The 27714-nt window shown below is 34.9% G+C and overlaps 1 protein-coding gene and 1 long non-coding RNA gene across 2 annotated transcripts in view; one reads left to right on the top strand and one right to left on the bottom strand.

Annotated features, from left to right (window-relative positions):
* LOC123877167 (zinc finger protein 219) overlaps positions 1–27714 on the top strand; it is a 61901-nt gene that overhangs the window by 31096 nt on the left and 3091 nt on the right. The window lies entirely within an intron of this gene.
* LOC123877189 lies at positions 19172–19614 on the bottom strand. The gene is made up of 2 exons (XR_006798519.1): positions 19562–19614; positions 19172–19471 (listed from the first exon to the last, which is right to left on the bottom strand). It is a non-coding gene; the product is annotated as an uncharacterized LOC123877189 (long non-coding RNA).

Below are 27714 nucleotides of genomic sequence, written 5' to 3'. Positions count from 1 at the left end.
AACTACCTTATGCTCGTGACTTAGTCCGCGTGGACTACAAAAATTTTAAACTCCTATGTAACCTCCTTAGGGGTAATAATCTTAAAAATCCTTTCTTAGCGGATGTCTACGTCATAAAAGCTATCTGCATGCCAAATTTCAGCCCGGTCCGTCCACTAGTTTGAATTGTGCGTTAGTAGAAAAGGCAGTTAGGCAGTTAGTCAGTGAGTCAGTCAGTCAGTCAGACAGTTAGTTAGTCAGTCATTCAGTCAATTTTTCATTTTATATAGTTATATAGACTTAGATAATTTGTTTTATACCGGTTTTATACGTGTTTTAATTGAAAGCATCAGTAGTAGGTCGCGTTGTAGGCAATTTGTTACGGAAGCCACAAAACGCTTCCGTAATGTAAAACGATTCTCCAAATCGCATTATAATGTGTATGACAGCACTTAAAACTCAAAATACAAACTCACAGGTTTCCTTCTGTAAGCCTGATTAAGCATTTAATAGGCCAAGAGCCGATGAGGGAAATTGAGGGTGGCTTGTAAAAGTTTAATGTCTCGTATGGTAATGGAACTAACCACAAGATTAATTTGCTAAACTCCGCTGAAACCGACAAACATAGGAACGTGTAGCATGCGATAGGCTCCGCCCGCCCGCGCCCCTCCCACTGCTAAACATGCAGGAAAAGCCAAGCATGTAATACGCACCAACATCATGGCCCACCGCACCAATTCCCCAAAACACACTCAGAAAATGCATAATGCACAATTGCAAGATACACAATGCACAAGTTCGCGATCATTTCGCGAATGATAGTTGATTAATTATATTTATTATTATTTACTACAAGTTAGCCCTTGACTGCAATCTCACCTGGTGGTGTTGATGCAGTCTAAGATAAAAGCGAGCTAACCTGGAAGGGGTATGGCAGTTTTTATTAAACCCATACTCCATTGGTTTCTACACGGCATCGTACCGGTACGCTAAATCGCTTGGCGGCACGGCTTTGCCAGTGGCGGTGATTGCAAAACTGTGTTGCCAAAAGGACGATTCTATAACCATAACATAATAAAATCAACTTGAACCATATGCATGAAGCACGTGTCGGAGCGAAACGTGTATCGAGTGTGTCCTTTTTTTTTTTTTATTCACTATAGGTAAGCGCTTGACTACAATCACACCTGATGGAAAGTGATGATGTGGTCTAAGATGGGACGCGTTTACCTAGAAGGTGCCTATTCACTCTTGTTTTAAAGATACCCGGATTGTAATTGGTAGGAAACACTGATCGCGGAAGAGTATTCCAAACCTTAGCCATGCGTATGAGGAATGAAGACGCTGGTGGATTTGTGTGGTGTTGCGTGGCGGTACTTGGGGGCTTGCTTGGTGGCTGGCTTTTCCTGCATGCTTAGCAGTTGGAGGGCGGGCGATGCATGTCGCATGCTGCATGTTGTACCATACAAAGCCTTTTTCAGCGGATTATAGCAAATTAAGCCTTTGGTTCTTTGTATATCATTGACTTCCGCAAATTAACGCCTGCTTCTATAGAATATATTGTAAGATAGATAAATAAATACATAGATAAAAAAAAATTGTTGACTTTTACAATTTACGCTTGAAAAAAGTAAGTAAAAACTATTTCGTGAATGAATTACTTAAGTAAAATGTGATAAACAAACGCGTATTTCTTTCATTTTCCTTTCCTTTCAATTTAGCAATTCTAAACAAACAAACAGACATCAATTAAACCGACCGTCCGAATCTCCACAAAGCCCTACCCCATATTAATCTAATCACACTCGGTTTTCGCCAAGAATGTGTGAGTCTACGTCTTTAATAATAACCGGGGTGTTCGGGGGGTCCACCCACCCCCAACCCCACGCTAGTGAAAAAATATATCTCAAGGAAAACAATATTATAAATTGGGCGGCGGCTGTGGATGTGTGTGGTGTATTTCTCCGTACAAGTTTTATTTCATTTCAGTTTCTCGTGTGATACTGGTGATGTAGGGAATTTTCAGTTTTTAGGGTTCCTTAGACAAATATGTTCCTTTTTTCGTCTCTCTGGACTGGTTTCCGCACTTAAACGTTTCCGTCTGTTGTGCGTACGTTGCCCCTCCCCGCCGAAGTCTTCACTCCAGCCATCCAAGCTCGCTCCAGAAGCCGAGTAGACCGCCCAGGTTGCCGAGGGCTTCATGAAGTGAGGTTGGGGATACCAAATGGCGTTATGAAAAATATGCTCCTATTGCTTGAGGTATTTTTTCTTTAATGGTCATGTATTAGAGGCGCCGGGATAACCTAACCCGTAGATATAACTGGTAATGTGTGGCAGGGCTTTCAAAAATAAAAGTTTTTTCTTTCTTTCTTTCTTTCTATCTAGTTAACTAGCCCGCGACTTCATCCGCATGGATTTAGGTAGGATTTTAAAAATCCCGTGGGGACTTTTTGCTTTTCCGGGATAAAAAGTAGCCTATTTCACTAACCAGGTCTTTTTAATTGTCAATATGCAAAACATAACATAATATGCCAAAAATCAAGTCAATCCGTTGCTCTCTTGCGAGGGACAAACCAAGAAACCAACAATCCAATAAACTAACAAATCAACAAACAAACATACTTCGCATTTTATAGTATGGGTACTGAGTAGTATCTAGCTTAGGCATTATTATTACGCTGGATTCATGTAATATTAGGATGCAGCTGTTGTTAATAAAATCTGTCTATCACCGCTTGGCCATTGTACTATGTCCTAAACCCTTCTCATTCTGAAAGGAGACCCGTGCTCCGTAGTGGGCCGCGATGGGTTGACGGTGTTGAGTCGATAGATCAGTCAGTGAGGACTTTCATTTTTATAGGTACCAATATCTAGAAGATTATATCCCATGGAACAAATACTTAGGCTTTTTTCAGCACACACCCAAGCGAGGTTATTCCTCGCGTTTTATTTCATTTCACTTTCGGGTAATGTAAGGTCTTTTCAGTATTTTTATCATATTGTCGCGACTTTTCAACTTGAGATCGGCTTTGTGTATGGAAGCGACGAATTGGTTGAATTAGGGCAGAATTTTACGTCCCATTTCTTCCCCGTACTTGCATTTTCTTTCCTTTTATGAACTTTTCTTGCCTTTTTCTCAGATTTGATTCACGCTTAGATCATCTAAATATACTTATAAAATGAAAAGCTGACTGACTGACTGACTGCTCTATCAACGCACAGCTTGAATTACTGGACGGGTCGGGCACTTCGTTCGCGTGGGCTACACAAATTTCAAACCCCTATTTCATCCCCTTAGGGGTTGAATTTTCAATAATTCTTTATTAACGGATGTCTACGTCATAATAGATCTATCTACATGCAAAATACCTCCAGTAATTTGAGCTGTGTCTTGGTAGAAGAGTCTGTCAGGCAGTCAGTCACTAATCACCTTTTCTTTTATATATATTTAGATATTTGTGACACACAGACAGATGAATAGACGGACGGGACGAAACTATATTTAAGGGTCCCTTATTTTGCTACGAGACCCTAAAAATATAAAAAAGTTGAAAGAAAAAAGAACTAGTTCCCTCAAATTAGGGCAAGTCAAGAAAGGCCTAACGTCGAACGAGGCCCAGAAATATATTAAAAAAGATTAAACTTTGTGAATTTACATAATTTTCCTGCGAGAACGGGCCAAGCCCTATTATAGAGTTCACTGACCCGGATATGATAAATGCTCTGAGAAAAATGGGGAAAATATATCTTTTAAAATAAACTAAAAGATATTAGTGACTATTTCTTTATCAATAATAAGAAATAGGCAAGAAAAAGCACATACCAATGTTTATAAAATAACAATATGATTTCGAAATCCGAAAATTTTTAGATTTGCCATTAGAATAGAATAGAACATAATATTTTTATTCAAGTAAACTTTTACAAGTGCTTTTGAATCGTCAAAATAATTTACCACTGGTTAGAACCAGCAAGAAACTCGGCGTTTGCTCTTTTGCATATAAAACAATGTGTAAAACAACATTTGCAGTTATAGTCTAGTGGTTTAAAGTTATTTGCCTCCTATTCGGGGAAATCCGGGGTTTGATTCCGGCACGCACCCTAGCAATTACCTAAGTATCACTTGAGTTAACGGTGAAGGAAAATAACTCAAAGGTGTGTGCTTTGCGAACTCTGCTATACCGAATAAGTTTATAAGTTTTTGATTTATCGTGCAAAATGGGCAAAATGTCGAAAAAATACCTGAGTACAGAACTCTCGGTGCGCGAGTCTGACTCGCACTTGGCCGGTTTTTTTTTTAATTCAATATATGGTGGGTGCATGACACCATTTTTTTACTTGTTAGTTCGTTTTTTGACAGTGGTGTTTTTTAATTTTTTTTAATTAACTACATGTTTATTGAAGGCAAAAGCTACTATGAATAAATAAAATTTGGGACGTCATAACCACGATCCATCACCCCATTTTAAAAATGGATACAATTGTCAATGATAATTATAAAATGTAGGCACCTGGCGGGGGTGTGCCGACTGATTGAAAATAAATACGCGGTGACACGAGTATAGGACAGGGGTGGCGTGGAGTCATAATTGTTGTAAAAATACTACATTACTGCACAGGCTGGAAATGAAGTCATTAACGGCCGAATAGCTATTATTGGAAGGACCAGGCGAAGCCGAATACTTCTGTAGTTTTTTTATTTTCAACGGTGAAGGAAAACATGGTGAGGAAACCTGCATGTCCGTGAGTTGTCCAAGTGTGTGAAGTCTGCCAATCTGCACTGGGAAAGCGTGACGTTCTATTGCCTACACCTTTCTCGTTCCGAGAGGAGACCCGTGCTCAGTAGTGAGCCGGCGATTGGTTGATCATGATGATGATAATTATGATAGAAAGTCGGATGTTGCGGTAGGTACCTATGGGTCTTCTGCGGCGGGCTGGCGGAGTAACGAGATGTTGTCGGTCCCTTGGGCTCCGTCATCAGCAGTGGGATGGAACTTCGTGAGGTTTTTAGTCGGTAGGAGTCCGACATAACCAATGTGCTCCCCCGTAGCCGGTGGTATCGATGACGGCTTTTCCTCATGATAAAAAAAGGTACCTAGTAATTCTAAGGGGACAAAACGGTTTACGAGACAGGCCCATATTCACCACTGATATTTATAATTTCTTGATCAACCCCAAAAGCTCTAGATATATATTGTAGGACTCCTTGTATAGTGGATATCGTGGAAATTAGGTCAAGTTACCCTTAAAAATTTCACAAGAGGAAAACTAGACGAAAAATACAACTATAAATTTCCGAATGACATTTGTCAATCCGAATCTACTCCGCGCGCCGGCTTGGCGCCCGCATGTCATTATGGTCCCACCATTATAAAATGTCGGCTTTATTTTTATTCTATTCATGACTTTACATGTTCTATAATAATATTAAGCGGTGATTGTCTAACACTAGTGGTTAGAACGTCGGCTTTCATTTCGGGAGGTTTGGGGCACGCACATCTAACTTTTGAAAGTAATGTGCATATTAAGTAATTAAATATCACTTGCATAAACGGTGAAGGAAAACATTGTGACTCGTGAGGAAACCTGCACGCATGAGAGTTCTCCATAATGTTCTCAAAAATGGGTGAAGTCAGTCAATCGGCACTGGGCCAGCGTGCTAGTCGCAGACTTTTCATTCTGAGAGGAGAACTCAGCTCTATAGTGGGCATTTACATAGTAGTCCTAAAAAGCATAATTATTGAAACATTAAAGTTATTGTAAGTTTATAAGTTTTAAAATAATAAACCCCCCTAATTTCGCAAAATATTGCATAGTATGGACCTTTAAAAATCATAATCAACATGATCGAAACCCCTCGTCGGCTCACTACAGAGAACGGGTCTTTTCTTCAGAATGAGAAGTGTTTTGGAAGTGTCTACCATGCTGGCCAAGTGCGGATTGGCAGACTAAACATTATGGAGACGTTTTCCTTCACCTTTTGGTCCTTTCAAAATACACCTACTATGATTATACATTATAACTGATTCAGCTATTAAATAATAATATAAAAAGACACGAAATGTGAAAATTGAAATGAACACAAAAGAAAAGAAGAGAATCGAATGGAAAAAATATAACCGAATACGAAAAAATATTCCATCTTACATAACCGAATGACATTTGTCAATTCGACTCCACGCATTCCGCCGCCGCGGCGCCCGCATGTCATTCCCGTGCCCATTATAAAATGTCGGCCTTTATTTTTATTTTATTTGCCTCCCCCACCCTCCCCCACCCCCCCGTACAACCGCCCCCGCCCGCCGATATTTCAAACTTAACGACTGCGTAAAAATATAGCACTTGAGTTTGAAAATTTGGGATGTTTCCATGCGTTGTGATGTAACGTGTTTTCAATAGTTTTGTAGGAAATGTTTTTGATATCACTACCCATATTATCACTAGGTACCCATATTAAGTCAAAGTCAAAGTCATTTATTCACATTGGGTACCTACTATTGTACACTTTCTAATTGTCAAACAATGATGCAGAGGTGATAATTATTACGTTAACTTGAAACTAAAGCTACGAGGGTTCCAATTAAAAATACGAAAGTGTGTTTGTTTATTGGTTTGTCTTTCAATCACGTCGCAACGGATCAAAGTGATTTTTTGAATGGGTATACAAATAATAATATAAGACCTGGAGAGTGACATACGTTACTTTTTATCCCGGAAAATTAAAGATTCCCAGGGGATTTTTAAAACCTATTTCCACGCGGATGAAGTCGCGGGCATCAGCTAATCATGAATAGCTCTATAATGAGTATGACCTTTATAAAAGTTCCTCGATTTGATTCTGGAATAGAAGAATTTGGAAATGATACCTAGTTATGATTTTGTACGAGACCTACTTATAAACCTAGTGTAAAAATCTAGGATAAAAGAAGACTATTATTTAAATACATAGGCATACTGCTGCTAAATCATAACTCCTCCTTTTGTCTTTCCCGTAGTTGGGTAAAAAGGATCTAGGCATTTTCCCCGGAAAAATATTTTTTTCAGCAAAACACTAATACAGCGTAAATGAAAAGCGAATTGCGTTTTCCAAGTGATGGAAAGTATACATAATATGTAATTATTATACCTAATCTTTATAAAACACGGTAATAGCCTAGTGGTTAAGAGGTCGCCCTACTAGTCAACCTTTTCCAAGTTATGTGCGTTTTAAGCAATTAGTACCTATCACTTGCTTTAACGGTGAGGGAAAACATAGTGAGGAAACCTACATGCCTGGGAGTTCTCCATAATATTTTCAAACATTAGCAACAAATAAAAATTTTGGATACCCCATTTTTTTGATGGAACACCCGTTAGGTCAAATTTTTCATATAAAATATAGCTTATATTACCCGGACCTTTACAACAAATCAATTGACACCTCATGCATCAAAAGCACAGCACAGCACAGTAGTTTAGGCGCTACGGTGGAACACACAGAATTTCGATACAAACATACACACATACATAGACTGCTAAAATCATAACCCTTCCTTTTGGCTTTGCCGTAGTCGGGTAAAAACCTCAAATATTAGCTCCGATAAAGTCTCTATCGACTTTCGTTTTGTCGTATTTTAATTCCACCTTATCGCGGGCATTATCTTTAAAAGTGATGGCTGCCGATAAAAATGAAAAATACATATTTTCGGCGGGAAAAATCAATACGACACACATTCGTGGTTGGCGCTTGCCTGCCCTTCGCCATACTGACGTCTGCCCAATATCATATAGATTTCGTGATTTTCTTTAACCTATTTATTACGGCGCTTTTTAATGTGGAGAGTAGTAGGGGATTCGCCGGTTCTGCCCCAGGCCCTGGCCCCCTCCCATGCCTCGCTGCCTCAGCCCCCTCCGTGCCTCGGTCAAGATCGAAACCTAAAAAAAAAAAAAAAAAAAAAAAAAAAAAAAAAAAGGTTTTGGGGTACGCTGAATCGATTGCGCTCACTCCCGACGTCGTATCTCTAACGGTTGCAAAGTTAGCTTTTCGAAAAACTAATCCCTAGTTCGTTATCTAATTGCTTAATCACCTACTAATGACGCTCTATTGTTCGCGAGCTCGTTGCTTCATTGTATGGGTTTTAAAGGAAAGTCGTGAATCATAACTACTCTTTATTAGCCTTCGAATATTGATTTAAATAACTCACATAAAAATATATCATTCTCTACTGTATTTCCATTGAATAAATCTAAAAAATCTGAACTTGTATAGTAACCCGTAAACATGAAATACAAATACATTATACAATATTCTCCACAAACTGATGTGTAATCATTCTGTATCCGCCTTGTATTGAATTGCCATATTCTTGTATTTCTTTCCAAGAACTGCTTATGATATTTTGGTGGTGCTCGTCCAAATGAATCAAAATATTGTCCAACACCATTTGTATCTATATATATGGCTATCCAATGCGATCCTGGTTTATAATCGGGGTCTAGATTGCTTATTAAATAGGCGGGTGTTTCAACATAAATCGGTAACCGGTTTGCGGCATACACATTGTCTTGCAGACTTGGGTGGATTCTTCTTAAATATGTCTTTATCCCTATTGTATTCATATTACTTCAATACTACTGATCTTATCGCTGCCGAGGATCATACATGAATGGGACGTAAGACCATGTTATTTCAGATATATTATAAATCATCATCATCATCATGATCAACCCATCGCCGGCTCACTACAGAGCACGGATCTCCTCTCAGAATGAGTCTACCACGCTGGCTGAGTGTGGATTGGCAGACTTCGCACACCTTTAAGAACACTATGGAGAACTCTCAAGCATGCAGGTTCCCTCATGATGTTTTCCTTCACCATTAAAACAGTGTTATTTAATTAAGTACTTGAAACGCACAAGACTTCGAAAAGTTAGAGGTGCGTGCCTGGAAGTGCGTCTTAACCACTAGGCTATCACAGCATAGTCTTATTAAAAATAATGGTCCATAACTTAAATAAAAACAAAAAATATTTCTTGTATCAGTGTTTTATTACAAACCTTAATAATAATGTAGGTACAAATTATAACTTAATCTATTTACAGAAATTAGGTTTCTTAGCTGCTATAGTCCACGCTTACATTACGATTTTTATCAATTTCAATAACATTGTCAAACTCTGCATATACGATGCAGTTTATCGTTTCAGGAATAGCTGAATCAAAGCGAACTTCTAGCCTCACACTACCGTGCTTTATAAGATTCCAATGACTAGAGTGAGCTGATAAATCAGGAGTTAAATCGAATGCTAAGAGACAATAGCCTTTTGCATATTGTTCCCTAGATATTCCGTTCCCTTCATTTAAAAAATGGATTCCCGTGCCTGAGAATAACGTATGATAGGCTGAACTGAAAGTATTATCATCGAATGATGGTTGCAAAGCTTTTGAAGGTATTTGTTGGCCATCAATATATAAACTAAATGTATTCATATGATAATTTTCAAAGTTGAATGGATTTTTCGTAAGAGTTCCATTAAATGCTGCGTTGTTAACAAATCCGACAATACATCTTTTAGGAACTTGACCAAGAAAAATATTATCGAGTGTTTTACCCTGAACCCCTGAAGGAATTGTTAAAACTTTAACTTCCGCTCGAGTTATTGGATATTTTGCAGTAGTAGATGCTAAAACTTTTTGATGTGCAAGTAATACAGTCGGATTGATCCGCGCGCGTCGAACTATAAGGGTTGCATCCGTGATACACACTTTAAGTTTTAAATCATTTGAAGAAGCCATAAGACTGAAAGTTTCCCTTGAGCGAATTAACTTAACACACATCTCAACACCATTAATCAAAAATTTTTCCTGGTTGAATATATCACCATGTAAGTGTCCAATCATTTCTATTTCTTTACTTTCGGCTGCAAGACTCTGTCTTTTAGTAAAACCTGTATTTTTTTCATCTACTGAATCCATATTCCCCGCAGTATCTTCATACCAAAGACCGCAAGTCAGGTGAGATTCTTTTGCTGCTGGCGCATAGTTTAATAATGTCTCAATGTAAGCACGGTAAGCGTATGTATTGTTTGGAGGTGAAATGAGTTTTTGATTCAAGTATACATCCAGCTGACTGAAGACTGAATGTAACCAATTGTTAATTGGAGCTACAACTGCAGATGAACTAAGTTTTGATAAGTCTTGATTCACTATCTTAGCTTTTAAATGGATCAACGTATGAGACAAATCTATGTAGTCTTCGCTCGTTCCAGGTATTTGAAATTCTATCGGTCCATCATCAGCGAGGGATGAAATGGGTTTGTAATGAATCCATAATCCATTTTCTATACTTGTTTGCGTTGATGGCAAAGCAAACAAATCTAACTCTGATTTAATACACTCACATGAATGATTATGTAAAAAAGACATAATTAATTAGAAAATATATCTTTTATTTTATTTTGACTGAGCCTTGATTTTTTAATAGCTTTCACTTTAGCTGTCAGCGGTTGAATGAATGAAGATTGTCGTTTTCTTTTAGTTATATATCCTGAGCCAGACATATTAATTCTGTCTATCTTGTCATGAACTTTCCTTTTTAAGTTTGAACTAGCTTCCTTAAGACGAGTTTTGATAGAATCTTCCAAAGGTCGTGCGCTAACCATATCCGATAGAAGACCAACACCTGCATTTAATGCTTCTTTTCCTACAGCTCGAGCACCACTAGAGAGTAGTGGTAAAATAGACCTAAACAATCCTCCAAGAAAACTCCCAATACCATGACCACGTTGATATGGTACACCTTTATAAATTACTCCAATACCTGACCCAGCCTGATGTGAATAATATTGCTCGTAAGGACAAGTTATCTTTTGATAAGGATCCATTATAATTTTCTAAAGTGAAGTTTAATACACACAGTTCCAAACTGGAATGGGATTTTATTGCCTGTGCTTGACCTTATATCTATTTCAATAGTATCAAACTCCCGCCGCATAACAGGTAAATAGTGAGGTGGTGAGAAAATATGCATTTTATTTGCTCCATATACATATGTTGCCGTATCTAAAGGTACAATTCTGAGAAGAGGAGCCATTACATCCCCCACAATTTGCGGTTCTATTATATCACAATAAACAAACAATTGAGATGGCAACCCTAATTTTAAATTAGAAGGATAGCTCCCAATTTTATTTACTGCAAGATTTTTGTTTGGTTCAAATCCAAGTTGTAAACATAATTTGGTTGACAACTTAAGTGTGTCAATTGAGTTATCCAAAATTGATACTGATACGTGTTTGGTTATTTCATCATAATGAAATACTATTTCTTCAAAAGTATATCTATTTAAAGTTTCTATAACATGTTGAATGCTGTCATAGTTCATGGCCGGAATCCGTCCTTTATAGTGCACTAATGAATGTGTGTCATCATCAGGCATCAAAACCCATTTAGATGTGTTAATAACATTTTCATGTTCTTGAACAGTAAATACCGTACAAGGATATTGAATTTCTACAACTCCAACAAACCATTCACCTTCTAATATAAGGGATTTTGGTAACTTCGTTGAAAACATAGTTGTTTTGTTTTCCGGGAAGTATTCCATTGAACTATTACTAAGTAAAGTCAAATAAAAGTTTTCCTTTATCATATTTGATTTAAATTAGACTCTAAAACCCAACTGTTAAATTTATCAGGATAACCTTTCCACTTCACTAACACTTCTTTTCTGTTGCCGGAGTATCGAGAACTAATGATTTTATCTATTTTATAATTTGAGGAGGGGTCATAAAATACTTTTTGTAATTCTTTTTCATAAAAAGTTCCAACTATAGGTTCGTTTTGTAAATCTTTCAATGTGTAAACTACATGTGGGGATCTATCTATTATTGAAGATATAACAAATATTTCATCACTCCAGTTAGATTCATAACCTTTTTGAAAAATGTGTTTATATTTTGAAATTCTGACATTATCACCAACATGAAATGTAGGTAGTGAATTTTGTGATGATGGTTTGTTAGTTGCTTTCCTATCATATAAATTTCTCCAAACAGTCATTATATTGTTAGAACTAACATCACAAGGACACATCTTAATACTAGAATGAAAACTATGGTTATACGAATATACCAAGTCTTGTAAAATATCTATGTATTTATATGTATTTTTGTATGTAAAATAGCGCCACATTTTAGATTTCAGAGTTCTTTGAAACCTTTCTACAATACTTGCTTTTATATCAGGATTATTTGTAGTGTAATAATTTATATTTTTGCTTTTAAAATACTTTTTAACATCTTTAGAAACAAACTCAGTTCCTTTATCCGATTGTATGTGTGTAGGAGTCGCATTAGATTCATTAAATATACTTTCAAAACATTCGATTATTGTTTTAGAGTTTTTCTTTTTCATCGACCTAGCATAAGCATATTTACTAAAGACATCAATAACACACAATATATAGTTAAAACCATCATTATATTTCGAATAAGTTCTCATATCACTAAGATCAGCCTGCCATAATTCATTGAGATTTGATAATATGTATTTGTTTCGAGAAAACTTTCTGTGAACAGGTTTATGAAGAGTATAGGTTTCTTGTGATTGTAACCATTTCTTTACATCCGTTTTACTCATTTTACCTTTCATGGTCTTTGATAATTTATCAATGCTACTAAACCCAGCTGGGTGTTTTGGATTATAATATATATTATTAATTTCTAATAAGGGGTCCATTTTTCCCAATCAATTTTCTTCCTAATTTTTTTAATATATTTATCACCACTACCTTGTGGAGTATTTAAAGTTCTTTCATCAGATGTAGAGTTCCCTTCGAGTGATTTCATCTGAAGTTGATGAATAAAATCCGACCTCTTAGAATTTCCGATGTAAGTCAATGGTACTTTGATTGCATGTAATGCCTTGGCAAACTTTTCCCAACCTATTGGATCACTTTTTTTTAGTGGTCTCAACGAATCATTAATTAGATCAACAATATTACTTCCAGGGACTTTTTCATTATTAATTATCACTGTACCATCATCATCATCCCAATAAATTGTATTTTTACTCAAAGAAATCAAGTTTAATAACAGCTCACCTTTTTTCAAATATGATTTTGGTATAAGACTTAGTATTTGAGTTGTTGAGTAACGTGGTTGACTATGTTCATTCGAATTTTTATTTTCCTTCACTTCAGCTGTTGGTGACTCGAACGATACTAAGTCTTTATTTTCCATGTTGTTATTTTTATAACTCTTAGTTTCATTTATATTGTCAGTAATGATTGGCAACTCGATAGGTTGTCGTTCTCCTTCGGTAAAATGTAGGTATCTTTGTAGAATTTGTAGATATAAAATACATTTTTTCCGATCTTCGATATTACTATTTAAAATCTTTTGCATTTCTGCATCTAATCGGGACATAGGATTTTCAGTATTGGTATGCTGCTTTAGTTTTTCTATAAAACTAGGCTCAACAAGCAACATTTTTTTAGCATTTTCCATTTTAAACTATAGATGATACTAATCCACTCAAAATAGAACCCAAAATTAAAGGTAAAAATGCTCCTCCTTTTTGAATCAATATCTTTTTTCTTAGTTTATTTTTTCCCTTGCGAACCAAAGTGCGAAGTATACTTTTAAATTTTTTTAACTTTTTCTTTCGTCTATCTTCTAGTGGAACTTTACCTTGTAATACGTTGTGAATGCACTCACAAATGCAATTTATCTCTTCTTCTTCACAGGATTTTAATAATGCTTTTTGATATTTAGGTTTAAGTGTATGCAACGCTTGTAGCAGCTCTTTATGTGTCTTTAGGCTTCGATGCATTATTTGTAAATGATAGGAATTTGATGATTCTTTAAATATTTATAATCTTTTGGTGGGATATATACGACGCAACATTCATCAGAGGGAAATATTTTTGACTTAATTCGACACATGTCATTTGTATCTTGTTTCAGATCAATCATCAAATATCCATGTGCTTCTTTTGTCGCATCCTTATAGGCATCCTCAATGAATTTTGAATTTTCTGGTGACACTTGTCTTGATAGGTATCGTATTTGTGTTTTATCACGAGGATTTTTAAAATAAATAATGTAACTTGAATTCAAAGATATATCTCTTTGTCCTTTTCCCTGATGAAATAAATTTTGAGTAATATAAAAAACACTTAAGTTTCTGTGATGACTACCTTTAGTGAAAATATCTACAATACGACCATCAGATTCTCTCATAAGATCATCAATTATAACAAGGTGAGCATCTTTGCCATCAAACATTGTAAGATCAGGAATTCCTTGATGATAGTTAACATTTGATAAATTATATAGTGGTTGCATTTCATCATAACACCAAGTAATTTCAGCAAAGTCTCTACTGCAAATTTCTTTCACATATTTTATGAAATTTGTAACAAAATTTGATTTTCCACAACCACTTGGACCAGCTACGATTGCAGTAAATGGATGAATAAAACACAACATTGTAACGTGTGTTACTTGAAAGGTTTAAAAAAAGACTGAGACATTTCAGTGACAGTATAACATTTTATTTTACTTAATATACATTATATACAATGGAATAAAAGTTCTATGAAACAAAATAAAAATCAAAAAGAAATAAATCACATTAAACATTTTTTTTTTTTAAATCTATTTACAAAAATGAACTAGAGGAAAGTTGTAATAAAATACATATAAAGACGAAAGTTAAAATCAATTTCTTAAAACTATATAGTATTTACAAGTAAAAAAATAAAATAAAAGACACATCAAATTACAATAAAAATTCCTTAAAATATTTACAAGTAAAAAATAAATAAATTAAAGACACATCAAATTACATTAAAAATTCCTTACACTACATTTCTTAAAATACCTCATTATTACTAATTTTATAATGACCCCAAGGTAATGTGTCAATATCATTTTGTAAAATATACCGCTTGGTGTCATTATACGACAGACAAGTTTTATTAATGTTTTGTGTGAAAATCGCATGTTTGATGGATCGAAATCTTAGCATATTACAATACTGAATTTTTTTATCAAGTAGACACGATCTGTAATTTTCCATGGTCATATTTTTTGTGACACTTTTATTTACTCCTTTTGCTTTTGCAAAAGTTTTATGGTCCACATCCAGTGCATACATTTTTGATCTTAATCCTACGAATTCTCTTAAAATTTTCCCATTATTTTCATCTTTAAAGAATCCTAACTTTTTTTTATTTATTTTTGGATAGCCGTAAATATTATCTTGTGGATAATCGGATGTATCGAAATAATTAATTAGATCACATTTTATATCTTCATAAAAATTGTCTGTAAAAATTTGATAAATTAAACTATCTGTATCTGTATACAATAACTTAATATTTTTGTTAAATTTTTTTATCATATAATTATAATGGAATTCATACATTAAAGTTTTAGAAATGTCTAAAATACAAAAACCCAAATAAATTGGTTTGTTATAAGTTAATTTGGTTCTGCGCAACTGTATTGCTACCAAGTTATCGTTGAAAACGGCTAAGCTATGGAATTCAGGTTTAGCAATTAAGTCTTGTGCCCCTAAGACTTTACCACGATTTTCCCAATGCGTTAACATTTTAACATTGACTCTCTTTTCGATATTTTCCATAGTCTTGCCGAAAACGGAATTGTTCATTAATTTGTAAAAATCTTTCTCAAAATCTGAAGTAGCCAAAGTTCGCATATTCGTATTTAAATCTATATATGTTTGTAACCAAGGACTTTGGTTAAATTTTAATATTCTATGAATTTTAGTTAACTTTATACCCATACTAAGACATTGTTTTAGATTTCTATAATGAATTTTATATTTCGTTTTATTATTAAGATTGGGTACTAACTTGATATCTTTAGAATTCCCGATACGAAGATTTTCAGGGCATAAAGGTAAGTCGGAATGCAAATCATGAAGTTCATTAGGATACTCCAAATCGACTTCAAGAATAAAGCCAATATCCGATGTGTCTGATACTTTAAAGTTTGTTTCAGTGTTTACCCATTCAAACCCACCTGTTGGAAGATACTGGGACATGGCCCAACCATAAAGATTATTAGCGTCTAGATATGTTAGATACGATTTGGGTTTTTCCTTATCATAATCTTCCATAAACTGATTATTTGCTTTTGCATAACGATTGCTACATTGAGATATGCCTCCTCTGATCCCAGTTTTAATAAAAGCTATTTTATCATAGTCGGTCAATAACTCTAGCTCAATTTGAGTATATTTAAGCATGGCATCCCAACTTAAACCTGGAGCTGTGTAATAATGAGCTGGATCTAATCCATATGTTTTGATGCAAATATCACGAAAATTTTCATATATATCCGTTAATAACAAAACATCCGTTTGCAAATACAGATTCGAATAATCTAACATGTTTTGACAAGAAAAATGACTCCAAATATCTTTTGCATGATTATAGTCATCATCGGAAACATGGGAATTAGACAGCGAATTGTAAAATTGAGGTTGAGATGGGAGTGATGATGATTTTAAACATTCAATGGAAGTCATGTATTCATACGGATAAATACCTTTTCTTCTTAAACGACTAAAGTCATCATTATGAGGAAAGTTTCTTTTTAACGATCTAAATTGATCGTCATTGAGATTTTTTGCTAATTGATCAAGACTGCACGGCAAAAATTTGAAAGAATCTATGAATCTCAAACTTATCTGTTGGTTATTAACATTTAATATTTTTGAAAACGAAATATATCTTTCTTTATTTTGAGGTATTACTTCGATTTCACCTTCCGTAAAATTTAATGAATGAACAATGAAATGTGCGTCATAATTACTAAGATTATGTAAAATTACAGGAATATGACGGGGAGCGCGATATTTTTCCACACATGATTCATGTGCTACACCTCTTAGATTTCCAGTATGCCAGTCAAAGTCCAGAATGGATTCTCCATTAAGTCTTGATTCGCATATGTGACAGTTATGAGAATTTGCAATAGTTATTTCATCATCTTTTGTTAGAGGGTTTGGGCGTTTTTGAAAACTATTTTTTCTGCATATTAGTTTTATGTCCTCATAGAGTCGTTCCATGAATACTTTAGTGCAATCTGGACCGCTGTATGTTTCATATTTTGAAAGGCTATCATCGTATGAACATTTAATATAATATCCGAAACTATACACTTCGTGTTTCTGAATATTCTCAGTAAAAGGTTTAGAGGGATCGTTTGAGCATGAATTTATTGGTTTTAAAAACGCTTCGAAATCAGCATATATTACAAATGGTATTCTTAACTTTTTATTAAACTTATCAAACTTTATTTTATTGTTTGATGATGGTTGTCCAAACCAATTTTTTTTTAGATAGTTCACTGTTTGGTAATTCTGTAATGATATGAACGCAATCATTTTGTTGGTGGGTTTCTAATCTCTCCTGTGTAGGAAAATGTAAAAGACACCCATCACATAAATAAATGGCATGTTCTTGGTTTGAAATTTGCTTGCTAACTAGTCGTGACATGTTTTTAATATAGCAATAATGCGAGTTTGTTTGATTTGAGATTAATAATAAATTAACATGAGTACTATTTCGAGATTTTGTAAAATAGAGGGGACCTACAATACTATGATTTTTCTTTTCTTTATTATATTCTAAGCCAAAAACATTCACACTTATATTGTTTTGCTTTTCAACTTTAGGTATATCCGTTAATTTGACTGGAAATGATATACCATCAAATTTAAGTTTATCTGAATGCATGCTGTATGACGAGACTCTATCGGTTTTGTTATTAGCAGGAGGATATAAAGCAGAAAGTAATGCCCATTTGAAACACATATAATCAGCATTTTTAACATTTATCACCGCTTTTTTTGCTCTAATATCTTGAGGTAAATCAATATAAGATGTACCACGAAGCGGGTTAAATTTATTTACATTCATATGTAAGCATTTTATGTTTGATAAACTCCAGCCACTGTCTTTTCTTTCAAAAGAACTAATTTTATTTTTAAAAGTGTCACATAATGATGACAGGAAAATATTTAGATCGTCTCCACGGAAAACTATATAGTTTGATGTTTGAAAGTCAAATGAATTTGTCAATTGTTTGGTTTGTTGTATAAAGTCTGCGTGTAAAATGAAGTTTACCTTAAAAACTGTATGTTCTTTGATCGACTCTTGAACTAGGAATAAAATATCATTTTTTATTGAGTTCAAAAATGATTCAGGGGTCTTAAAAATCGATAAATCATCATTTTTACTATTTATCATGTACGTTATTATTCTTTGTCCAAAAGCTGAATCAATTACAGAAACATTCGATAATGATGGGTGCGACTTTAAATGATTATTTTTATGTAAATTACTTTTTAAATGATTAGAAAAATACCTTTTGGTTATAAAAATATTGCAAATATCACACTTCACTTTATTACCTTCTGAATATGCAGATGGTGTAGTGGAGTTATTTTCTGAGTGTTGAATAGATGAAGTTGAGGCTCCCTCATTATATTTCACTTTTTTCGCAGAGTTGTTCACAGTGAAATCATTGGACCGCTTTAAAGCTCCACCAATTTGAAGTTTCTGTTTAGTTGGGCTAGAAATTAAAAATAGAAGCATATAAAAACAATCAATAATACACATTATATAATTTTAAAAAGAATAATGTTTAAATACTTACATGATTGAATCAATTGCTTCACATATATTATACAATTCATTGTCATATGCTGGATCCAGTAAGTCAAAATAATCTAAAGCCTCAATGAGTTCCTCATCATTAATTGAAGTGTTGAAAAATGTGCTAACACAGCTGTCAATTGTATCTTCCATTGCTAACAGTTTATAAGACTACAGAGGGAGACTTATTCATTAACAGCACCAGGTGGCTTACTGACATTACTATAGGATTTACAATGTGTTTTTATACTGCTTGTATAAGTGTTACGTCGAATTAATCTCACAAATTAAATTATGGTGAAGTATTTATGTGAGGTAGTTTACTAATGATAGATTAAGTTATTAATTATTAAATGAGTATTTTTTACAACCCTCTGTTTCTGCGATTTCTTTTGTAATATTATAAATTATCTCATTCGTGTTCGCAAAATTTCCATTAGCCTTTTCTGTATAATATTTGATTTTCACATTAGCATGTTTCCAGTGTTGAGACTGAGGTATTTTGGCTAGTTTTTTTAGGTCATACACCTCTAATTTAATGAGATGTGTGGCTGTCGCACCATCGTTGGAGTTCGTAGATATATATGATATACTGCCATCTTTGTTAGCTCGAGCTACTGTTGAACTAGTTTTGTTTTTATTTTTTGGGGATGACTCGAAAAAAATGTCTATATTTTCAGATTTCCTTTTCATTTTCTTTGATGGCATTTCATGATCTATGAGCAAATTTTGTGTTTCTTCTTCTACCAAATTCGCAGGAAAGTAATATTGCTTATATGTATTGTTTTCTTGACTATTGCAAGGGGAGTACGATATATTCTGTAACAATAAAAATAAACTATCATACTGATATCATAAATATTTACATTAATTTAAAGGGAACTAAAAGAAAATAAATTACACACTCACCTCCATTGTTTATCACACGACACTTCTTAATCACACACTGCTAATAAACACTTGTATGAACACAATATAGATTTAAAGTCAAACTGTACTCTCTCAGTACTCTTCAGTAGAAACGAGGTAGTAAATATGACAGAAATTATTTATTTTGAGCTTATATAGTAAAACCAATGCCATTATCGTTAGTGAAGAATGTATTTGCACCGATAACAACTAGTTAAACAGCATATTATCGAAAAAGGTTTTGTAATCAATATTTCAAAAATGTGGTTAGTGATTGTAACAATTATTGAACAAAGCCAAAAGGAACGTGATAAGCTAACTACCTAGATAAAGATGTATTGTTGGAATTTTCTAATGACGAACCTACGGAATTTCAAATACCTGGAATGAATAATGACTAATCGACACGCGCCTGTACTACTTGCTCTGACTGTATTACTTGCACATCAAAAAGTTTTAGCATCTACTACTGCAAAATATCCAATAACTCGAGCGGAAGTTAAAGTTTTAACAATTCCTTCAGGGGTTCAGGGTAAAACACTCGATAATATTTTTCTTGGTCAAGTTCCTAAAAGATGTATTGTCGGATTTGTTAACAACGCAGCATTTAATGGAACTCTTACGAAAAATCCATTCAACTTTGAAAATTATCATATGAATACATTTAGTTTATATATTGATGGCCAACAAATACCTTCAAAAGCTTTGCAACCATCATTCGATGATAATACTTTCAGTTCAGCCTATCATACGTTATTCTCAGGCACGGGAATCCATTTTTTAAATGAAGGGAACGGAATATCTAGGGAACAATATGCAAAAGGCTATTGTCTCTTAGCATTCGATTTAACTCCTGATTTATCAGCTCACTCTAGTCATTGGAATCTTATAAAGCACGGTAGTGTGAGGCTAGAAGTTCGCTTTGATTCAGCTATTCCTGAAACGATAAACTGCATCGTATATGCAGAGTTTGACAATGTTATTGAAATTGATAAAAATCGTAATGTAAGCGTGGACTATAGCAGCTAAGAAACCTAATTTCTGTAAATAGATTAAGTTATAATTTGTACCTACATTATTATTAAGGTTTGTAATAAAACACTGATACAAGAAATATTTTTTGTTTTTATTTAAGTTATGGACCATTATTTTTAATAAGACTATGCTGTGATAGCCTAGTGGTTAAGACGCACTTCCAGGCACGCACCTCTAACTTTTCGAAGTCTTGTGCGTTTCAAGTACTTAATTAAATAACACTGTTTTAATGGTGAAGGAAAACATCATGAGGGAACCTGCATGCTTGAGAGTTCTCCATAGTGTTCTTAAAGGTGTGCGAAGTCTGCCAATCCACACTCAGCCAGCGTGGTAGACTCATTCTGAGAGGAGATCCGTGCTCTGTAGTGAGCCGGCGATGGGTTGATCATGATGATGATGATGATTTATAATATATCTGAAATAACATGGTCTTACGTCCCATTCATGTATGATCCTCGGCAGCGATAAGATCAGTAGTATTGAAGTAATATGAATACAATAGGGATAAAGACATATTTAAGAAGAATCCACCCAAGTCTGCAAGACAATGTGTATGCCGCAAACCGGTTACCGATTTATGTTGAAACACCCGCCTATTTAATAAGCAATCTAGACCCCGATTATAAACCAGGATCGCATTGGATAGCCATATATATAGATACAAATGGTGTTGGACAATATTTTGATTCATTTGGACGAGCACCACCAAAATATCATAAGCAGTTCTTGGAAAGAAATACAAGAATATGGCAATTCAATACAAGGCGGATACAGAATGATTACACATCAGTTTGTGGAGAATATTGTATAATGTATTTGTATTTCATGTTTACGGGTTACTATACAAGTTCAGATTTTTTAGATTTATTCAATGGAAATACAGTAGAGAATGATATATTTTTATGTGAGTTATTTAAATCAATATTCGAAGGCTAATAAAGAGTAGTTATGATTCACGACTTTCCTTTAAAACCCATACAATGAAGCAACGAGCTCGCGAACAATAGAGCGTCATTAGTAGGTGATTAAGCAATTAGATAACGAACTAGGGATTAGTTTTTCGAAAAGCTAACTTTGCAACCGTTAGAGATACGACGTCGGGAGTGAGCGCAATCGATTCAGCGTACCCCAAAACCTTTTTTTTTTTTTTTTTTTTTTTTTTTTTTTTTTTTTTTTTTTTTTTTTTAGGTTTCGATCTTGACCGAGGCACGGAGGGGGCTGAGGCAGCGAGGCATGGGAGGGGGCCAGGGCCTGGGGCAGAACCGGCGAATCCCCTACTACTGTGGAGCAGACGTTTATATGACTGCGGCGTTTATATAAGAAGGATATGGACATCCATATGGAATGGATTATGAAGAAGATATTAACATCAGTCGTGGAACCAAAAAAAATGTTTCAAGCAATGTTAACTAATGAATTATTGAAGCAAAAAGATTTATGTAATACTTAACAGTCGTTACAAATTGTAATTTGTAAAACACCAAGGCATGTACGTACGGACCTAATTGCTGGCTGGTGGTTTACTTTGAGCATTAATTTAAGAAAATATACTCCTTTAGGCGCAACTTAAGATTAACTCAGGTACAATATTTAAAATGGCCGCCATCATTTATCGAAGTGTCTTATTACAAGTGTTAATTAAAAATTTATTATACCTCAGAAAAGTGAAGGTTACAGTAACTAGAAAAGAGCTGATAACTTTCAAACGGCTGAATCGATTTTCTTGGATTATAGCTAAGAACACTCTCGATCAAGCCAAGGTGGCTTCAAACAAAAAAAAATTAATTAAAATTGGTTCATTCGTTTAGGAACTACGATGCCACAGACAGATACACAGATACACAGACACACAGATACACAGATACACACGTCAAACTTATAACACCCCTCTTTTTGGGTCGGGGGTTAAAAATGGCTGCCATCTTTTATTGAAGTGTCTTATTAAATTACCAAGTAGGTAGGTAGGTATAGTTAGTGTATAAGGGAAAAATGTTTCGAGCAATGAATTATTGACCCCAAAAAAGTTTGTGTAACAAGTAACAACTGCAAAATATAAATACATTTCGTTACAAATTGTAATTTCTAAAAAACTGAAGCCATGTTGCCAGCTACTGCTTCTACTTTGAGCATTACTAATTGAAGAAATACTTCTTTAGCTGCCACTTAAGATTAACTCAGATACCTACAATATTTGAAATAGCCGCAAAATAGAACAACAGATTTGAGGCCGCCATCTTTTGTCGAAATTTTGTAGTTACTTACGGAATAAAACGTTTCTTTGCTCAAAGAATTATTGTTGACCGAAAAAAAATTCGTGTAACTGCAAAATGTAATACACTCTATTACAAATTGTAACTTGTAAAACAACATGGCGGCCCAAAGAGCGACATTCACGTTGTCCGCGGGGCCTTGTAAATGTCAAACGTAAACCTTTATTAGACCCTCGTTATTGGGATATCGTATTGAAAACTATTACCTACTTCATTTATTTCTTCGAACTAACATTAACCATCATCACCATCATCAACCATCGCCGGCTCATTACTGAGCACGGTTCTAGTCTACCACGGTGACCCAGTGCGGATTGGCAGACTTCACACACCTTTGAGAACATTATGTAGAACTCTCAGGCATGCAGGTTTCCTCACGATGTTTTCCTTCACCGCTAAGCAAGTGGTATTTCACTGATTTTACAGTAACTCCTTAACATTAGCTCGGGCCATATCTCCAACTAGCTATGCCCGCGATTTCGTCCGCGTGGAAATCCGGCCTTCGCAAACTTTCAGCCCGATCCGTCTAGTAGTTTGAGATGTGCGTTGATAGATCAGTCAGTCAGTCACGTTTTCCTTTTAGATACCTACCTACCTATTTTTTATTCTCCGATAAATCTAAAAGCCCACGCGAACGAAGTCGCGGGCATAATCTAGTAATATAATAAAAAATGATGTAGGTACGCATGGATTTAGAATCCTGAATTTCCGGGAAAAATTCCGTGGAACTCTTTGTTTTCCGGGATAAAAAATTGCCGTTATTCGTATTCAGGATGCAATGATCATGCTCGCAACTTCAATCCAGGCGGATTAAAGTATTTAAAAATCCCTTGCGATTCTTCGATTTTCCGGGACGAAAATATCCACCCCGGGGATTCAAGATATCTATGCACCAAATTTCGTCGAATAATCAGTTAAACTAATGTTTGAGTTAGCAGACAGACAGACACGCTGTCGCATTTATAATATTAGTATGGATTATTGCCTGAAAAATGAAAAACCATAACTTCTTTGGCCGGTATAAACACAGCGTTTTAGGCTATCGGCATCGAAACAATCGATTGTTTTAGCCAATTAAGTTTGACCTTCGTTCAAAATAAAGCTTACTTACTTAATTTCATGTTAGTCATTAGTCGATTAACTTTTTAAATTAGTTTTTAACATGTTTGAAATTTTTTTATAACAGAAAGAAAATTCCTGACTCACTCACTGACTGAGTCATCAACGCCCAGTCCAAACTGTTGGACCTTGAAAGATGACATTTCACACATACGTTCCCTTTGTAAAGTATATTTTACATTGTAGAGGCCGGCCTTATGGTCGGATTTTTCAAGACTCCCGTGGGATAGGGAATCATCATCAACAACCCATCGCCGCATCACTACTGAGCACGGGTCTTCTGTCAGAATAAGAAGGGTTTGGCCAGTTATCTCTACTGTCTATATTTTCGAATAGGGAATTGCAGTCTAAACCGGAGGATTTGAAATTTAGGGAAGTATCCTACGGGTACACTAAGGAAGGATTTTGAAAAATTCCAACGAGATTATCCAAAATCGTAAATCTACGGGAATGATAAGTGGGGTGGTATGCCAACACTGTGTTTTCCGGTACGTGGTCGCCATATTGGTTTTTACCCGACTGTGGCAAAGCCATCAGGAAGGGTTATGATTTTAGCCGTCTATGTATGTATGTATGTATGTGTGTATGTTTGTATCCAGATTCTGTGTGTTCCACCGTAGCGCCTAAACTACTGGGCCGATTTTGATGAATGAGGTGTCAATCGATTCGTCGTAAAGATCCGGGTGACATAGGCTATATTTTATACCAAAAAAATTGACCTAACGGACGTTACAAGAAAAAAAGTGGGGTCTCCAAAAATTTTTTTTTGCTATTATATCGAGTGGGGAGTCAAATGAAAGAGGAAAAATTCTGAGTTCACAAATATAAATGTCCTACAACATTAAAATATACCAAGCGACAGAAAAACAATTTTACTTTAACATTTAGCGTTTATCAAGACGATCGCAGTCGGGTTTTAGTTTTCAACTTTATCCTGTTTGAACTATGTACCCTGCTCATTGCCACTTCAGCTTTGCCACCCGCTGACCCATGTCGGTTACTCTGGTTCTCCTACGGATCTCCTCATTTCTGATTTGATCACGTAGAGTAACTCCAAGCATAGCTCTCTCCATCACCCGCTGAGTGTCTCTGAGCTTTCTTATGAGGTCCATAGTTAGCTACCATGTCTCAGATCCATATGTCATTACTGGCAACACGCACTGTTCGAAGACTTTGGTCTTCAAGCACTGAGGAATTTGAGGATGAATATTTACTTATTTGCAAAGACGTTTATACTCTAAAACAGTAAGTACACAGAAGAAAATCTGATATTCAAGTTAGACACAACTTATTTAACTTTCACACAAATCAAAATGATTTCAAGAGCTTAGATGAGGAGCTGGCAGTGAAACGCCTAATCGCACGAAATTAAATTTTACAGGAACAAAAAAATTAAATGCAAGCTGTTGAAACTTTACTGTACTTAGTTGTACCGTTTTGATTGAAATCACGAACCTTGTACTCAGTTTTAGCGAACAAAACGATATAATTGCACGAAATCAACTTTTACAGGAGCAACAAACTAAATGAAAGCTGTAAAAATTTCACTATAATTGTATTTAATTATCCCTCCGTCCGTCTGTCTGTCAGCGGGCTGTATCTCGTGAACCGTAACAGGTAGAGAATTGAATTTTTCACAAAATGTGTATTTCTATTGCCGCTACAACATCAAACAATCAAAATTTAAAAATGGCAACCATGTCCACCATAAAAATTAAAAAGAAATAAAAAGTGTTATTTCTTGTACGATGATGGTACGGATCCCTTCGTATACGAATCCAACTCGCACTTGTACTTTTTTAATCGTTTTGTTCGCCAGCTCTTCAGTTTATTTACATCCCAGTTATTGTGTAAGCAAACCTAATAAAGCAATTAAACTTGTTTTTGAACTTAATATAAAAACTTTATGTTCGTGGAAGGCAAAAAAAAACAACGACTAATGAAAAAAGGCGCCAACGGGCTCGCCGCAGTTTGTTTATAAGCCAAATAATACTTCCCGAACTTTTCCCGTATTTTTCCTTAAAAGAAAAAAACGCGAAAAAAATATTTCAAAAGAAGGCTGAACTTAAATTTATTACGCTATTACTCTTAATCATAATTGTGCGAGCGAGAACATAAATGCTAGAGCAAGATAGTGACATATCACGTCACATGTGTGAGTGAGACAAATAAAGTTGTTATGTATGAGGGGGAAAGAGATAGTGATGTTTACAAAACCCGCGCCCTTTTGATAGTGTTTCCAAATTTTAGGAAAGCGATGTATTGTTTGTTATTAGATTCGGCTTACATGGGGTAGATTGATTTTTATGGACGTCTTTATTATGTTCGCAGGATTCCGTTGGTTGTTGATATTGCTTTTTGGTTGATCTACATGGGTAAAAGGTCTTAGTTTTGAGTAAAATTTAAGATGTTCTGCTTGAAATTGAATGCAGTGAATCAATTTATGGGAAATAGCGCACTTCTCGTCGAACAACCTCATCTCAATTTAAATTCACAAATAAATATTGAAATGTGAAAGATTACACAGAGACATTTTAATAAAATGATTATAATAAATTTTTCTTTATGATTACTTTTTTCAGGAACAATCATCATCATCAGTATCGATGCTACAGTCCTTTGTGGACTCAGGCCACTTAAGTAGATTCCTCCATCGATTTCTATCATTTACGTTCTTTTTCAACTTTTTATGCCAATTTGCTCTGCATCTTGGCTACTCCATCCAACCATTAAAATTTTGGGCAATGTTTCTGCAATCATCAAGGTACGTCGTTATTGCACACCATTATCTGCAAGTAGGGTTCATATTATGGTAAATTATTTTGACGATTCTAAATGTAAAAGTTTATTTGAATAAAAAATATTCTATTCCATAAACTTATTTTAATTAGTATACAAAGTAAATATTTCCAAAAAAAAAAAAAAAACCGCCGGATATAATATTCCGCAGGGAGTGTTATGGAAAGGATAGCACTTACTAAGTACCTACTTATTCTATCTCTATGAGTTTTCTGCCATTCCAATCTGCCATTTCAGTTTACTTTAAAGAGTATTTAACAGCAGGACTGTCTAGCCACCAGGCTAATCCTGCTGTATGCTGCATCATTTTGTATGAAACGTCTGATTTTCAAATGAAATTGAGCTGAATGTAACCACTATCTAACATAATGCACCGGCCCCCAAACAGGCGATTGATTCGTAGGGGTGTTCGGGTGGGGTGAGATTTTGATATTTTCCACAAAAAAAGTACATCGCACGCGTTTTTACCTAAAACACCAGTTTTCGACGCACGCGCACCCAGTAGCACGTGCCACCGATTTTTTTGAAAATCGAACGGTTCGAACTATCGCGGTTGGTTTTGCAAATCGAACAATTTGAACTCTAGCGATTGGTGATTTTGAAATCGAAAAATGTGACAACTTAAGATTGGTTAGCCTTTGTAAATCCAATAATTTTAGTTTATTTGGAAAATCTAATTAAAAATTAAACATTTTTGATTATTTTTTAAATAACAATCTAATTCCTCATCATTCAATCATCATCATTGATCAATATTTTGACATACTTAAACATTTTTAATTGGTATTTGAAGGACTTTTTTTGTGGATAATGGTGATAAGATAGTGATGATAGAGGAGTCAAATGGAGGAGGCCATTGACTTTAGGAGTCATCAGAGGTGAGGCGACTTTCTAATTGGAATCTGCTTAGTAACTTCCATTCTACAAGGA

Source organism: Maniola jurtina, chromosome 23 (genome assembly GCF_905333055.1).
Source record: "Maniola jurtina chromosome 23, ilManJurt1.1, whole genome shotgun sequence".
Lineage (NCBI taxonomy): Eukaryota > Metazoa > Arthropoda > Insecta > Lepidoptera > Nymphalidae > Maniola > Maniola jurtina.
This window is presented reverse-complemented; position numbering and strand designations above follow the sequence as displayed.